A 16,242-nucleotide genomic window follows, 5' to 3' on the forward strand; every position below is an offset into this window, starting at 1 on the left:
TGTGTGCCACCCTCCCTGCCTGGCTTAGCCTAGAGAGCAGGGCTTTAAAACATCTGCCACTCAGAGCTATTGCCAGCCCACTTGGTATATATGTCTTGCAAAAGGCCTGACCTTCCAGGTTACAGTGAGCAAAGAAAAAAAAAAGGCCATCAATAGTTCCTGTTTCCCTGGGAGCCTAAAAGCCTCATCTTTTAAATGTCTACCAGGTCAGTATTCTTGTAATTCTTTATCACAGGATCGTTTTTGAGGCCCTAAACACCTTTCCTTGTAATATGCAAATTTCTCCCAAAGCTGACCAATGGGAAAGAAGCAATCAGCCCTCCTCCCCTTGGGTTGGTTTTCAATGGCTTGGAAGGAAGAGCTTTTGCCTTGCTTGTAAATAGGAAGGGCTTTAGGGTAGCAAAAGGCTGAAGAGATAGTTTGACCCCCCCTTAAACATCCATGGCTCAGTGCTATGGGATTCTGGGAATTGTAGTTTCTTGTGGCACCAGAGCTCTTTTGACAAAAGGAAGCTAAATGGTCCACAGAGGAGGCGGGGGCAGAGCCTCTTGCCAGCAGTCTTCAGTGGAAGAGAGGAGGCTGATGGTCCTGGCCACTTCCCTTGGCTCCCTCCCTCCTCCTCCTCCTCCTCCTCCAGCCGAGCTGAGCTTCTCATTCACTCTCCCTGGCTTTTCTCTCCCCCCCACCTCTGCACTTTGAGACCCCTTTAACTGCCAAAGCTCAATGCTCTGGAATTCTGGGGTCTGTGTGAGGCATTTGGCCTTCTCTGTCAGAGAGCTCTGGTGCCACAATAAACTACAATTCCCAGGATTCCATAGCACTGAGCCCTGGCAGTCCAAGCAGTGTGTTTTGGACACAGAGATCCTCCAAATGAATCCAGTCCCTAGCTTTTATATCTCTCTCACACACTGCAGGAATAATAACCCACTTTGAGACTGCTTTAACTCAGTGTTAGGGAATCCTGGGAATGCTAGTGTTTGGGAAACATTGAGACTTCTCTGTCAGTGATGGCTCTGAGGCCACAATAGACTACAATTCCCAGGATTCCCCAGCACTGAGCAGTCTCAAACTGGACCATTTCCTCAGTGTGGATGCAACTGGTGAGGCATTCTGGGCACTGCAGTTCAACTACGTTTGAAGGGTTATGGGACTCCCTGTCAGAGATAGCTCTGGGGCCACAATGTACTACAATTCACAGCATTCCCCAGCACTAACCCAGGACAGTTAAGTCACTCTCAAACTGGATTATTTCCTCAGTGTGGATGCAGCTTTGGTGAGGAACTCTGGGCATTTCAGTCCAGCATTGTTTTATTTCTGCAGTGCATTTTGGAATAGAGACAAGGTGAACAGGCATCCTCCTCCTTTTCCAGGACATGTCCTCCATTTGGATCATGGCTAAGAAGCATGGATTTATAATTACATGGGTGTTTTTAGCTTTTATTTTTGGCCATGTCCTACATTTTTTTGCTTGGGTGCCCTACATTTTGGGGTGAGGGCATTGGTCACCTTGGTCAGATAGCTTTCCAGGGGTTAACTGCCATTCTGCTGTGGTGCTGGAACAGACCACCATTCCCAGAATTCCATAGCATTCAGCCGAGGCAGTTAAAGTGGTCTCAAACCAGATGATTTCTCCAGTGTAGATGCAGCCCAAGCCTTTTGCCTCTCTTATGCCTGAGATTTCAAAGCCCAGCCTTGGCACCACAACAAACTACAAATCCCAGGATTCCATAGGATGGAGTGATGAGAGTGAAAGCAGTGTGGCAGCAGCCTAACTGTGCTTAATGCAGTTCTTAAGATGGTGCACCTCTTGCCAACAGAGTCTCACAAGACTTTTTTGTTTAACAACTTGTACCCATTAACTCCATTTCATGTCTCCTTTATTTAGTGGGGAGGAATACAGACAAAACAAGTCAAAATGAAGAAAAACCAAAGTCCCTTGACCAAAGGGTTTGGTTGTGGAATAAGCCTCTGAAATAGGCAAGAGGCAATGTTAAAATAAAGCCATGTTCAATGCTCAAATGTGCTGTTTGGAATGGGGAGAGGGGGGTGGCCAGAAAGGGAAGTACATTTCCGTGATCTGTCTACGAATAATGTCAAAATGTCCTCCATTTTGATCATGCCTAAGAAGCATGCATTTATATTAACATTTCAAAAAAAGCCTCAATTTTTTGGCGTGTCCTCCATTTTTATAAAACGTGTCCTACATTTGAAAATGTTGTCCTGCATTTGTCCTACATTTGTCCCGGTTTGGAGGTCCTCACTTATGGCAACCCTAGTCATATAGTATGGGAGTTGTAGTCACAAAGAGCTGTTTTTCCAAACTTTGCTCTGCTGATAGTATGAGACTATCCTTGACTTGATAGAAGACAGTTCTTTGTAGTGGAGTTAAAGAAGAAGTAGCGTTTAAAATAAACAGAAGATTTCTTCAAATAATATTTAGCATACGAAACTCCACAAATGGGGCTGTCACTCACTCCTCAAATACAAAGGCATCTTCTACCCCAGCCTTCTCTGGTCTTAGAAAATCTCTGGCATTACAGTTTGATTGAAGCCAACACCCATTCCTTTTGACTGAAGCCAACATTCAGTCCTCTGCACTAATAGCACACAATTTAAAGATTTAAGTCTATTCAGTGCTATGCAAGCCTCAGATGAAACACAGTAAGACAGGAAAGCAGAAACTGAGATTTCCCAAATCTGCTTTTTCCTTCCATCTCCAATTTCGCTGAGGGATTGAATTACAGCTCTTTAAGGCAGTAGATATGGTCTGGTAGTGTCTATTGACCCACTTCCTGGGAAAGGGAGTTTTTCTCATGCACTTGGCTGTTGTTTTTCTATGTGTGGCTCAAAGTTCTCATAAACCTTGTATACAGTACATGCTGCTAATAGGCATTTTAGTCCAGTGATGGATCATTTAGATCTTTTGCTTTGTTTTGAAAACATAGCATATTATCCAGATTCACTGATAAAACATTGGTAGCAAAATCATGCAATGCTTATCCCATGTATACATTTTAAAGGACTGTGTCCTAAATAATTAAATTATTATGAGGCATGAATTAAATAATAATAATAATAACAATCCTAACTAATATATCAGGGGTAGGCAACCTTTTTGAGCCGGGGGCCGGGTTGCTGTCCCTCAGACAACTGGGGGGGCCGAAGCAAAAAAAATAAATAATGAAATATTTTTTTAAAAAATTAAATACACAAATAAACCAGGACAAATGTTGGACAAAAATTTCAAATGGCGGACAGGTTTTTTTTAAAAAATGGAGGACACGCAAAAAATTTGCTGATTTTTAAAAAAATGTTAATATAAATGCATGTTTCGGAGGCTTGTATAGACAATCACCCCCCCTTGCCCCCCTTGCCCGCCTCCTCCTGATAGGCCAAAGGCCCCACGCCCTCATGCGAGAGGCCAAAGGCTTCGGCGGCAGGACCGGGCGGGGGCCGGTCCCAAGGCCTTGCCGGGCCGCATCCGGCCCGCGGGCCGCAGGTTGCCTACCCCTGTAATATATGGATAGATAACAAAACAGTCCATCTCAAATGATGGCACACACACACACACACACACACACACACACACACACACACACAAAAACAAGCAAACAAAAGAAGTCAATTTAAAATTTGTCAGTAGAATCATTGTCATGGTATGATATTATAATGGAGAAAGAAAATTGTGGGAGAAGAGAGAAAGAAAACAAAGCCACATAAACAATGCAACGATTATTTTAAAATATGTTTTTCTTTTCAGTATATCTAACTGGAAATTTTTTTTAGTGATCATGACCTCTATCCAATTTATAGGCCATTTGCCAGCTAATTCTGGGCACCCTGGGCCTTTTAAAGCATTTTCAGAAACACATGAAATTTTTGTGAAAATGTTGTTGACGCTGAAGCTGGGTGAGTTCATAAGAAAAACAAACTAATTTTCCACACTTGGTGGTCAGAAAAGTGGGAATGATAAATATCTCAGTTTCCATACTTGGCTGTTTCAATGGAATGTCATATTCTCTAACATGCCACAGATGAAAACTAAGACACTGGTCCAGTCAGCCACACTGAAGTACAATTAAAATGTTGTAGCAAGGCAACAAGAGGGCACAGGTTGTCAATGAGGAAGAACATATAACACTACTATTTTAAGTAGAAAACCATGTACAGTAACTCAGTTTAGGAAGGGCAAGACTCATCTCATGTTATTGGCGGGGTACAGACCGCCAGAAAGAGGCACCAGGGAGGCACCTCTCTTTTCTGCCCAGGAGCGCCACAGCATACAAATTGTGTGGCGCTGCTGCACAGCAGAAAAGGAGCTCCAAAAAGCGGTTCCTTTTTGTGGTGCTGCAAAGCACCAGAGATGGCGCGGTTACGTTGCAGCTGCGCAGCGTCGTTTGGAGGCGGTGCAGCTGCGGCATCATCGTTACGCGTGCACGATGTGCTACGGTTGCGGGCGAGTGCACGCGATCCCCCGAGGCAAACCTAGCACGTCATGGACACACCACAAAGGGCCCATATGTACAGGGCCATTAATAAGGAAGAACACACAAGCTAGGAGAGGCTGTAGCAATTGGCTTTTGCTTGAGCCTATTGAGCAAAATTCCACCCCTTGCTTTTCTCTCCTCCCTGCTGAATTCATAGAATCATAGAGTTGGAAGAGACCACAAGGGCCATCCAGTCCAAGCTCCTGTCATGCAGGAAATCACAATCAAAGCATCCCCAACCCACTCCTAGGCTCTGGAACGACCTCCCGGATGAGATCCACCATATTACTACCTTAGAACCCTTTAAAAAGGCTGTTAAGATGGATCTCTCCTGGCAAGCCTTTCCAGATTAGCCTTTTTAGTTTACCCTCCCGTTACTGATATTACTAATATTATTGATATTATCATGTCCGCTTCCTTCCCCAGTGAAAAACACATCTTTCTCCCCCCCCAAACTGAAACAGAATCTGGATCTCATTTTCTATTTTTCCCAACCTTTAACAGGATTTTTTTCTTTTTAACACTTGCATTGTTTAATCTCTTTTTAATTGGTTTTTATTTTGTTTTTTTTTATGATTGGGAGGAAGGTCTGGATATGCTATTTCTTTTTAATCATGATTGTAATTTTAACTGTTTGATATTTTAATACCTGTTGTAATCTGCCTTGATTCCCTGTCGGGAAAAGGTGGAATAGAAATAAATATTATTATTATTATTATTATTATTATTATTATTAAATGACAAACCAGCCTGTCTTTAAAGACCTCCAAGGAAGGAGACCCCATCACACTCTGAGGGAGTGTGTTCCACTTTCAAACAGCTCTTGCTGTGAGAAAGTTACTCCTAATGTTGAGGTGGAATCTCTGTTCCTGGAGCTTGCATCCATTGTTTCATGTTCTAGTCTCTGGATCAGCAGAAAACAAGCTTGCTCCCTCCTCAATATCACACTCCTTCAAATACTTAATCAGGGCTATCATATCACCCCTTAACCATTTCTTCTCCCGGCTAAACATACCCAGATCCTTAGGTCTTTCTTCATAAGGCATGGTTTCCATACCCTTCACCATTTTGGTTGCCCTCCTCTGGAAATGCTCCAATTTGTCACCATCCTTTTTGAATTGTGGTGCCCAGAACTGGACACAATATTTTAGGTGAGGCCTGACCAAGGCAGAATAGAGTGGCACTATTATTTCCCTTGATCTAGACACTATACATCTTTTGATGCAGCCTAGAATTACTTTTGCATTTTGAACTCAGTTCGCAGCAACCAAAGTAAGTGCAAGACAATGAGGGAAAGTGGGAGGTGAAGAGAGAAAGTGGGACATTTTAAAATCAACGGAGAAAATGGGACAAATAAGGATTAACTGAGTCTGTCCCTTACTAATGATACAGTTGGAGAGTATGAAATTTAATAACTACAGTCTCAGTTTACAAACTCTCTCTCAAAAAGCCTCTGAAACAACCAGATAGTACCAATATGCTGGGTTCAAAGGATGGAGAGAGAAAATAAGAGCAGCAGAAAGAAATAAGAAGGAAAATAGTGACAGAAATAGAGAAAGAAAAGGGGTGATTCCATTAACTTTGGGTTGTGGCCCCAGGTATCTATCATTGGTTATACCCCCATCCACTGTCAGCATGTGACCCTTGACAGGTCAAAAAATAAATCCCCAGTGGGGAGACAACAGAGGAGTGAGAAAAATGGAAGACAAGCGAATAACCAGGAAGAGTGTGAGAAAAAACAGTTATATGTGTTTGACTTTATAGGCATTAAATGGGCATTATCCATCTGACATTATTTGCAAATGAGTTCCACTGAAAACAAGAAGATGAGACTTAGTCATCATGACTAACATGATGCTAACATTAATTTCAGTGGAAGTTAGTCATGGCTAATATTTTCTGGATTGTGTCCAACGTCATCATAAGCAGAGGGTATTAGAATATGAAAACACAAAGGATATTAGAATATGAACATGCAGGTTCAACTCCTTTGGGCTCTGGATGTAAACATCCATTCAGTACATTATGAAGAATCCCTTCATAATGAAATCTCTACTTTTACCAAGGTATCCAAAAACAGTTTTCATTGTGTGTGTATGTGGTGGTGATGGGGAGCTTTAATGAAAGATAAGAGTTTCATTCCCTGATTTCCCTTGCCCAACTCCAGCAGTCATTCCAGCAGAGCTTCTCAGCCTTGGATGTTTGTAGCACTGTTAGCAGTCTCAGTGTTCCCTATGGATTCCATGCTGGGGATACTTTGACCAGATGTATTACTTTCTGCCACAAAACTTTCAAGGTGTAGCATCTTAACTGGAACACATGGAACATCCCATGGAGGATTGTGGTGAATATTGCTATCATGAGATGATTCTCCTTCTGATTTTCACAGAACTGGGTGTGGATGGATCATATACCTGTAGGAATAAGAATGAGAAATTTCTTTCAGTGTAAAGCAGTGATCCCCAAACATTTATCTTCTAGGGAGATTATCGCACTGCGTTCTGAGAACGTTCCGTATCATCATGTGATGAGAACGTTCCTGGAACGGATATTACCGCATTAGTAATCAAAACGTGATCAGAACGTGATCAGAACGGCAGTTTACCGCACTGTGATTCCTTTTTCTTGAAACCGTTCTCAGAACGGTTTGCTGTATTACGTTTTGTGGGCTGTGTTCTGATGACGTCGCCACTCAGTGGTTGGACGGCTTGGGAGAGGCGCTGCTCCCAGGAAAGAGGGAAAAGGGAGGCTTGGCTTACTGAAATCCCTCACCTCCCTTCCCCATAGGAATCAATCCAAAAACAGAGGTTAAAAAAGAGCAGTGAGCCCTATGGGTCTTCCTCTGGGGAGGCAGAGGATGCTTGGCTATGGGGATGTCCTGCCATCTCTCTCTCTTCCCTCTTTCCCCATAGGAATCAATCCAAAAACGGAGGTTAAAATCTCTCCCAGATGCAGACCCAAAGGGCTCGCCTCTGCTCCTTTTAAACTCAGTTTTTGGATTGATTTCTATGGGGAAGGGAGGTGGGGGATTTCAGTAAGTCTAGGGACTCTGGCCGGGAGAGTGCTTCTCAGCCTCACTGAGAAGTCTTCCCTCCGAAGATTCCCTTGGGAGGGAAGGAAGGCAAGCCCCTATAAAACGCTGGGGCTTCATATGCTGGCATATGTTTGAAGAAAATAGGATAAAACCTACCTAACTTGATGGGCCAAGGGCAGAGTCCCCTCCTTGGCAGCCTGGGCTTTAAGGGAGCTCCATGGAGGTCCCTTCAAGCGGAGGGAAAGGGAGGGGACTGGACCAAGGGCAGAGCCCCGGCAGCCATTGCAGCTCTTTAAACCGGTTAGAAAAGAAGAGTCCTCTGCTGTCATCCCATTTCCCCTTTTTGGCAGCTTGACACCCTTTTGCTCCTGTGTGTGTGCATGTAATGTGTGCCTTCAGGTTGTGAGCTTCCCTCCCCACTTTAACTCTTGTCTGGCTCTTTGCTATGGAATTCTGGGAGTTGTTTGCTTGCTTTTGTGTGGTGCTCCAAACAGAGGAGCTTTTGTGGGTTCCCTCCTGGATTGAAGGAGGAGAAGGTCCTGGGCATCCCTGCCTCCTGCATTGTGACAGCACAGGAGCCCCACTGGACATGACACTAGAGCCCCCCCCCCAGAAGCAGCCAGACCCTCTCCCTCTTGCTCTCTGCTCTGGTCTCCTCTTTCCCTCTCTCTTTCTCTCTCTTTCCCTGCTTTCCTCTTCTCTTCCTTGTCCCACCTTTCCTCCCTTTTTCCTTCCTTCCCTCCCTCCTTCTTCCCCCCTCTCCCTCTCTCTCTCTCTCTCTCTCTCACACACCACACACACACCCCTTCCCTCACTGCAGTCGCTCGCCTCCCTGTCTCCCTGCCTCCCTGCCTGTCATTCTTTCAGCCAATCAGGAGACGGAGGAATGAGGGAACGGATTTGAGAACGGATAAGAATACCGCACACACTTCTGTTGGAACGTTTTCATCACGTTTCAGCTCGCTGGGAACACATTCAAATCTGGACCCTCCTGGAACACATTTGGAACACATTTAATCGTTCTGAGAACCCGATTGGAACACATACGTGCGGTAAACTCAAATGCGTTCCGTTCTCATCACGTGATGAGAATGTTCTCAGAACCCAGTGCGATAATCTCCTAGGTGTTTTGGACATCATTTCGCAGAATTCCTGACTGTTGGCCAAGATGGCTGGAGCTTCTGGTAGTTGAAGTTCAAAACACCTGGAAAATCAAAGTTTGGGGAACATTGGTCTAAAGGCTGAATTCCATTTCATAGAAATCCTCAGGAGCTGCATTCCAGTGCTATGTGATCCAAAGGCAAAAGAATAGGTTAAAAAATCACAGTATTTTTGAATGGAGAGCCTATAAGGATTTGAGTCTTGGCCTAGAACTTCTGTACACAAGGATTCAAATCCCTATTCCACTATAGAAATATCAGTTGATCTTGGGTAAACTGGATCTTCTCAGCCTTACAGGAAGGCATTGACAAACCTCCTCTGAATTATTTTTGCCCAGAAAGCAGTAGAATGGAGCCAACTAAGTAAACTAAGGCCTGAAACGCATGGGTCAAATAAGGCAGCTTCTGGCCGCTTCAGGGGGATGGTGTTTACATAATGCACTATTGCTGTTTTGTCCCATTTTGACCCCTTTTTCTTACATACGTTTGCCCAGTTTCCCCAACCTATGCAGGCAGTTATATATATGTAGTTTTTGATCTGGTGGCATATTTCAAGTTCCGACAGTGTAGCTGGTCTCCAATTGCATTCTATGTCATCTCAACTAGTGGAACTGTATGGAGTTGCACTCTAAATGAATTAATTATAATTTAAAAGTAATTAATTAACCTTAACCAATTTTTCCCTTGATGTCTACAGTGTCAAATGTCTCTTTCTATTCAGTCTGCTTCACAGATAGATTTATATTTATGCTACAAATAGAACTGACAAGTTGGGTAGACACGAAATTATATTCAAACTACATCTAAATTATATAAAAGAATCTGTAGTGCTGTCACTCATGTATAGTTCTTTCACAGTGTATCCACCAACCAATTTATTCAAAGATGAAGAGGAAATGAAGGACCAAAGGTCATGGAAGAAGGCAGCACAATAGGACTGTGGTTTGTTTTTATGAATGAAAGTACTGGCCTTGCAATCTGACTCTCATGGCCCTAAATTCCTTAAATTGAGCATAGGGTCCCATTTGCAGATCCAGCAATGACATTTAGTACTTATGGAATGCAGACCTGCCAATTCTAGTTACAATGCAATTATGCAATTTCACCTGTGCCTCCCTCAATTTGATGATTACAGTCTCAACCTTTGGCTTTGCTTTTTAAAAAGGAATGTTCATTGTATTTGCAAAAGTGTTCCTTGGAAACCAAAACGTAAAAGTATTCAGGATTCTAGGAGTGACAGGTTGGCTGGAACCTTTGGCCCCTTCCATCATAGTCTAGCAGTACTTGCTAATATACACCTGATATTTGTGTTATAGTTCCTGTTTGTTTATTAGACCCAAATATTGCCAGAACTGATGAAATTTACAAAGCAAGTGTGCTCGTATTATGTGACTGTGTATCCATGGTTTGGTTTACTGGAATGAAAAAAAACTATGGTACAATAGATTACTCTTATTTGATAAGACCAACTTGATAATTACTTCTGGAAAAGTGGATATAGGATTGCAACCTTGGGGACAGGGCCCACTGAATTGCCTTATAAATAGACATTATGGGAGTATATTGTAAATCAATAGAACCTAGGTCCCTAGAATGAGAAGGCTAATCATAATTGCCATTGATTTAATTGGGAATTAAGTATAATTCACTTAGGGGCTGGACAGACCACTTACATGCTGTGCCAAAGACACTACATAATGCTGCCTGCCGTGCGGTTGGGTGCATGGCGTGATGCTGGCATGTCGCTGCTGCATGGGGGGGGGGCAGGTGGTTGCCACACCCCCACTCTGCCCTCACGCCGGCATTTCTTGCCGGTCTGTTGAGGGCCATCACTTGAACCCATCCCATCATCAGATCTGGACTGAAGAGACTTGGGTTTAGATACCTACTTTGATATGAAATTGATAGTCTCCCTTACCAACCAGTTTCTATCAGCTTACTTAGGGTTGCTGGGAGGGCCAGCTAAGGCTGGGAAAACCATATACTGCACCCTGAACTCCTTGGATGATGAAGAGGACTGTTTGATATACAAACAAATTAATGTTGCTATTGCTGCTTTCCTATTATCAGCCCACAAAAAGACTGTGTCTTCATCCCACAAGTTTGGTAAAGTCAACCAAAATCTTGCCTATCACCAGGAACAGAAAACTAAATTGGTATGACTCATCACCCATTATATAATCACATATTATATAACTCACAAGATATTGCCCTTTAATGGTGAACCTCGAATTGTAACCAGGGGTAGTTTAGTGAAAGTTTGAAAAAGTTATTTTGAATTACAACAGCCAGATTCTCCCAGTCTGCGGATTCTGGGAGCTGTAATCCAAACAGTAACTCTGGCAAGCTCTGGCCTTATTCTGGCTAATTGTAGGGCCAGTCATCTGCCTCATAGCTGAAGAATACCACATTGGGATTGATAAGGTGTTTTAGTTACACCCTTAAGCTTTCCGTGAATAGGTCTTGAAGCAGCACTCTTAGGCCAGTATTCTCTCTGCTTGTGGCAGGGCATAAAGTACCCTATGCATAAGATCTAGGTGGCACTGATGTTGCATGAGCGAGCCTTCTGAACTCATGCGTAGTTGGAAAGAGAGCTGCAGTCTGGTACTGCCTCATAATCATTGCACACTTGAGAAAAATATTATGCAAGGAGGTACGGGATACCTTTTCTGCAACCTCTACAAACATACATACAGTATATCCCCCAGAGGATTCTGACCCTTGCACTTCAAGAGCATATTTGCATATGCTTGCTCCTTTCTTTATAATTTCAACATTAGGAAAAATACTTACCCCATATTAAATGCTAGGGACAGAAAACAGAGCAGGTTTCATTTCATAAAAACAAAGTAGTGGCAAGGCAATCTCTCAGCTAGTACCCAATAAGGGGTCTCAAAGTAAGCCAATTCCACAATCTGTTACTTGTTTTTCACTTTTATTTTTGCTTTAGGGCATAATCAGGCAAGCCTTCCAACTCCATAAGTCTCATTAAAACAAACAGAGCATGAATCAAAACCCTTGGTGGCTTATATCCCTTGTGAATAATTGTGAATAATTGTCATGTAATGTGGCCCTAACTTCATTGTGTCTTCTTTGCTGGAGTTTTGTCCCCATTATTGTACAAAGCTTCTGTTTCATTGGGGTTGCCAATCAAAAGATACCCTTTCACTTGGATCAGGTTCACCTGTAACAATCATGAACTTGTTGACCTGCATCCCTATTAACAATTGATTTAATGATGCATTATTTAGCCTTTTGTTCAGCAGACAGGGACATTATTACCAGACAGGCAATTGGCAGATGGGTTGACTGATAACAGCCTTTTAAAAAAATCTCATGTTCCACATGTGCAGTACCTAAGAGGAAAGAAGCTTAGCTTTGAAAAAAGAGGAAGAGGAGACAATTTAATTTATAACCTGTCATTAACAAAAGTGTGATTGTAGCCCTTTTCCATTGTCAGAACAGAATGGGAAAGAAGCTAGAAATTTTAGTCTCAAATGAAATATGTTTACATTAAGCAATGTGAAGTCGAAGGCTTTCATGGCTGGCATCCATAGTTTTTTGTGGGTTTTTCGGGCTATGTGGCCATCTTCTATCAGAGTTTCTTCCTGACATTTCGCCAGCATCTGTGGCTGGCATCTTTTACCATACATCAAAGGAGTCACGGACAGAATAGGCAAAGTGGTGAGGAAGCACAACCTGCAAATGGTTTACAAACCGACAAAGAAAATCCAGCAAATGCTTCGCTCAGCCAAGGACCAAAGAGACCCTCTCACAACCGCAGGAGTTTACTGCATACCATGCAGCTGCGGACAAGTCTACATAGGGACCACCAAACGCAGTGTGCAAACAAGAATCAAGGAACATGAGAGACACCGCAGACTGGCCCAGCCAGAAAAATCAGCAGTAGCAGAACATCCCACAAACCATCCTGGGCATAAAATATTGTTTGAAAACACTGAAATTCTGGACCATGCCAACCACTACCATGTCAGGATGCACAGGGAAGCCATTGAAATCCACAAACACCTGGACAATTTCAACAGGAAAGAGGAATCCTTTAAAGTAAACAAGGTTTGGCTACCAGTCCTGAAAGATAGCAAGATAAAGACTGAACAAATGCAAATGAGAAATCTCCCAGGGTCAGGGGTTTCCCAGCAGACAATGAGCACTAATCAAGCAGACATTAATCCTTTTGTGCAGACCCTCACACCCTGAGGACTGCCATTAGCAACAAACAATATACATGCAAATCACTCCTGCCTTTCCAGGTCACACAATATATATAGCCAAGTCCTTTCTAGGCAAGCATTCTCTGAAGATGCCAGCCACAGATGCTGGCGAAATGTCAGGAAGAAACTCTGCTAGAACATGGCCACATAGCCTGAAAAACCCACAAAAGCTTTACATTAAGCATTTGGGAAATCCTAAACAACTGAGATGTGACTGAAGTTTCCTTAGGAAGTAAAAATCATGGTGAATTCTGTTTCTTCCAGTTCTGTTTCTGGTTCTCCCCTCAGTGATGGATATCCATATGAAATCAAATTGTGCACCCAAAGTTTGCCTGTTCCCAGTTGCCCATTATTTCTTCCAGTATAAGCAGCACTGCCTCCAAAGGTATAAATGCTAAGAATAAAGGTGGTACCAAATTATAACTGAGTTATGGATCTGTATCTGCTCTGTATTCAGCTATAGTAAGTAGTATTCAGTAGCTGAGGTCTAGGGGGTATAAGACACATATTCGCCATGCCTACAGTATTCATTTCTAATCTGTCCCTTGTTTTTCATATTACAAGAAAGTATGGATCTGTGGCCACAGCATCATCTACTTCATGGTAGTTTACATGTCCAGGAATAGTTGGGGCTCGTACCTAAGTGTGTGTCATACCCTGCATCCAGGAGCCAAGCACATCCTTTGAGAGCCCAGGTAACATACCAGAACTGCAGCCACACCAGCAGCCTCTGGCGGTAAACCTGCAGCCAGTACCAGGACCACCTGAGTCAGACTTACCAGTGCCTACTCCCAGAGAGAGATACCTGAAAAAAGAGAGAAAACAGTGTTCTTTGCAGTTACATAGGAAGCAAGCTGCTAACTGGGAGCACCTATGAGACCTTGATGGGCTATAAATATCCCAGCACCTCCTTCAGCCCACCATGGTTGACAACCATCCTCCCTCCCTTGGAAAATGCCTTGCTCTTACCTTGAACCTTGATGGATTGCCTGTTGCCTGAAACCTTTTCTCAGACCTGAACTATTCTTTCGGAATTGCCCTTCAGACCTGCTACACTGGACTGACTGAAACCTTGTAACAAACCTGGACTGGATTCTACAGCCACTGCTGTATTGGATTACAGGTACAGCTTTTGCTGCCAAAAGACTTGGTAAGACAAGCTTCCTTTCTCCCTCTGCCAGTACTGGAGATGCTGAATCTCTGGACTGAGGGTTTGGCTAGCCTCCTAAGGCCAAAACAGGACAGTCTGGACCATATTTGACTGGCAAGAGAGGAAAGTTGTGGGACTCATTGCTGCTGAAACTTTCAGAGTGGGCCCAGCACAAAGGGCCTCCTGATGTAGTTATCATACAACTGAGAAAAACAACAACATTGGGACATACACAAGTCAAGGCCAAGAGGGATATAGTGTAAATGGGGATGTGTTTTACTAGCACTATGGAACTACAAGCATGTGGAGTGTGCAGCAGGTGTAACGCTCTACTGAGAAAGTGGTCACTTCATTATACCCCCAGTGAGAGGAGAAACCACAAAGTGACACCCACCCACATGGAATCCTGCAGCTGTCATTCCTGTAATCATCCAGTAGGTTCTGGGCATGGGCTGATTGATAAACATGTAGGTTGGCTGATGTCTCAATCTGGTCTCATGACAATGCCAACCTTTGCTGTCAGTGGAGCTAGAATTGTGCCTTGGATCTGCAATGAAGCTTCCTTCTCCAATATATGTAATGCTTCTGTACACATTTTTCATGAGGGCCTTAGCCAAAAGGACAGTAGATGCTGAATAAATGACAGAATTGTTTGGATTCAGAAGTAAAGACTGATCTAGAAGAAGTCATATGGTCAGGAAAACCAGCCCCATTATCCTGTGTGTGTGTGTGTGTGTGTGTGTGTGTGTGTGTGTGTGTGTGTATCTACTAGAAATATATGTAGAAGAAGACCTTATAAAAGATAACATGATCCAATGGGCCAGAGATAGGTTAAAGTATTCCATTAACCAGGACATTAATGGAAATTTTTATAAAATTTTATAGAGATGGCATCTTTCACCAGACAAATTAAGTAAAATATATGGAACCAGATTAAATACATGTTGGAAATGTGAGGGAGAAAAAGGGACATTTTTTTCATCTTTGGTGGTCCTGTTCAGTGGCACAGAAATATTGGAAATAATTATATAGAAATGTAAAAGAAATATTGGGTATAAAGTTTGAGTTTAAGCCAGAAATTTTACTTCTGAATATGATTGAAGAGAACATTGGAAAAAAACCCATGGATTTTTTTTTTATATGTTAACTGCAGCCAGGCTGGTATATGCAAAATACTGGAAGATTAAAAAAGAAAGACATACTGATGAATGGATTACCAAATTATTGGATATGCTTGAAATAGACATGTTATCAAAAAAGTTCAATGAAGATTTAAAGAAACCTAAGATAAAGGATTGGGAAAAAATACTTACATTCGTAAAGTAAAAATGGGGGAAGGACCTGTCAATAGATATATAGGACTAAGTTGGGAAATAAAACTGAAAATAAATGATGTAAGAATTTATGATATGATTTACGTTGAATTATAAATATAAGATAACATTGTGGAAATGGGAAGGGTTAACATCTTGTAAAGTTAATGTATAAAAAAAAAGATATGCAGATACTAAATGGAATTTATGAATCGGTGAAGAGAAAGTCTTTTGAAGTCTTTTAGAAGTATAAGAAACTTGATTTTTTTAAAAAATGTGTTTTGTTATGTCTGTTTGTTTTGTATGTTCAGTTTGTTTATCTGTTATGTTTATGTTTATATGTATATTTGTATGTTTAGATTCTATGTTAGGTTGTTTTGTCTGAAAATTGAATAAAAAATTAATTAAAAAAAGAAGTAAAAGAATGCCAAAATAGGCCCAAATTCTGCTACATTTACTTTCAATGAATTCTGAAAGTGTGACTTATTTCCTTGCAGGAAGGGACTTTCTCTATCAACAGCCTATATTTTCCAAAATCTCTGCTTATAGGAAGAATTAGAAGTGTCACTAAACCACATGTCACCAATCCAGCCAACAATCAATATTGTGAGGAAAGTGGTCTAACAACATAGTAAGACAGCAACCTTCTCCAAACTGGCATACTCCAGATGTATTGGACTACAACACCCATCAGTCACAGCCAACATGTCACAGTGATTTGGGTGATGAAACTTGTAGTCCAAAAACCATCCAGCAATTGTGTGGTTAATGAAGACCAAGTTTTTATGACATTCCATCTCTAGAAGTGGCAGCCAGTTAAATAGAGCAGGGCAATGAAATATTAAGGTAAGGATGTTGTACAGCCT

The 16,242-nt window shown here is 42.2% G+C and overlaps 1 long non-coding RNA gene across 1 annotated transcript; it reads left to right on the plus strand.

Moving 5' to 3' along the window:
• The first annotated feature begins 69 nt into the window (after window positions 1-69).
• On the plus strand, window positions 70-13,830 carry LOC121927516. The gene is made up of 3 exons (XR_006103261.1): window positions 70-206; window positions 13,178-13,298; window positions 13,540-13,830. It is a non-coding gene; the product is annotated as an uncharacterized LOC121927516 (long non-coding RNA).
• The last annotated feature ends 2,412 nt before the right edge of the window (window positions 13,831-16,242 follow it).

Source organism: Sceloporus undulatus, chromosome 4 (assembly GCF_019175285.1).
Source record: "Sceloporus undulatus isolate JIND9_A2432 ecotype Alabama chromosome 4, SceUnd_v1.1, whole genome shotgun sequence".
NCBI classification, from domain to species: domain Eukaryota; kingdom Metazoa; phylum Chordata; class Lepidosauria; order Squamata; family Phrynosomatidae; genus Sceloporus; species Sceloporus undulatus.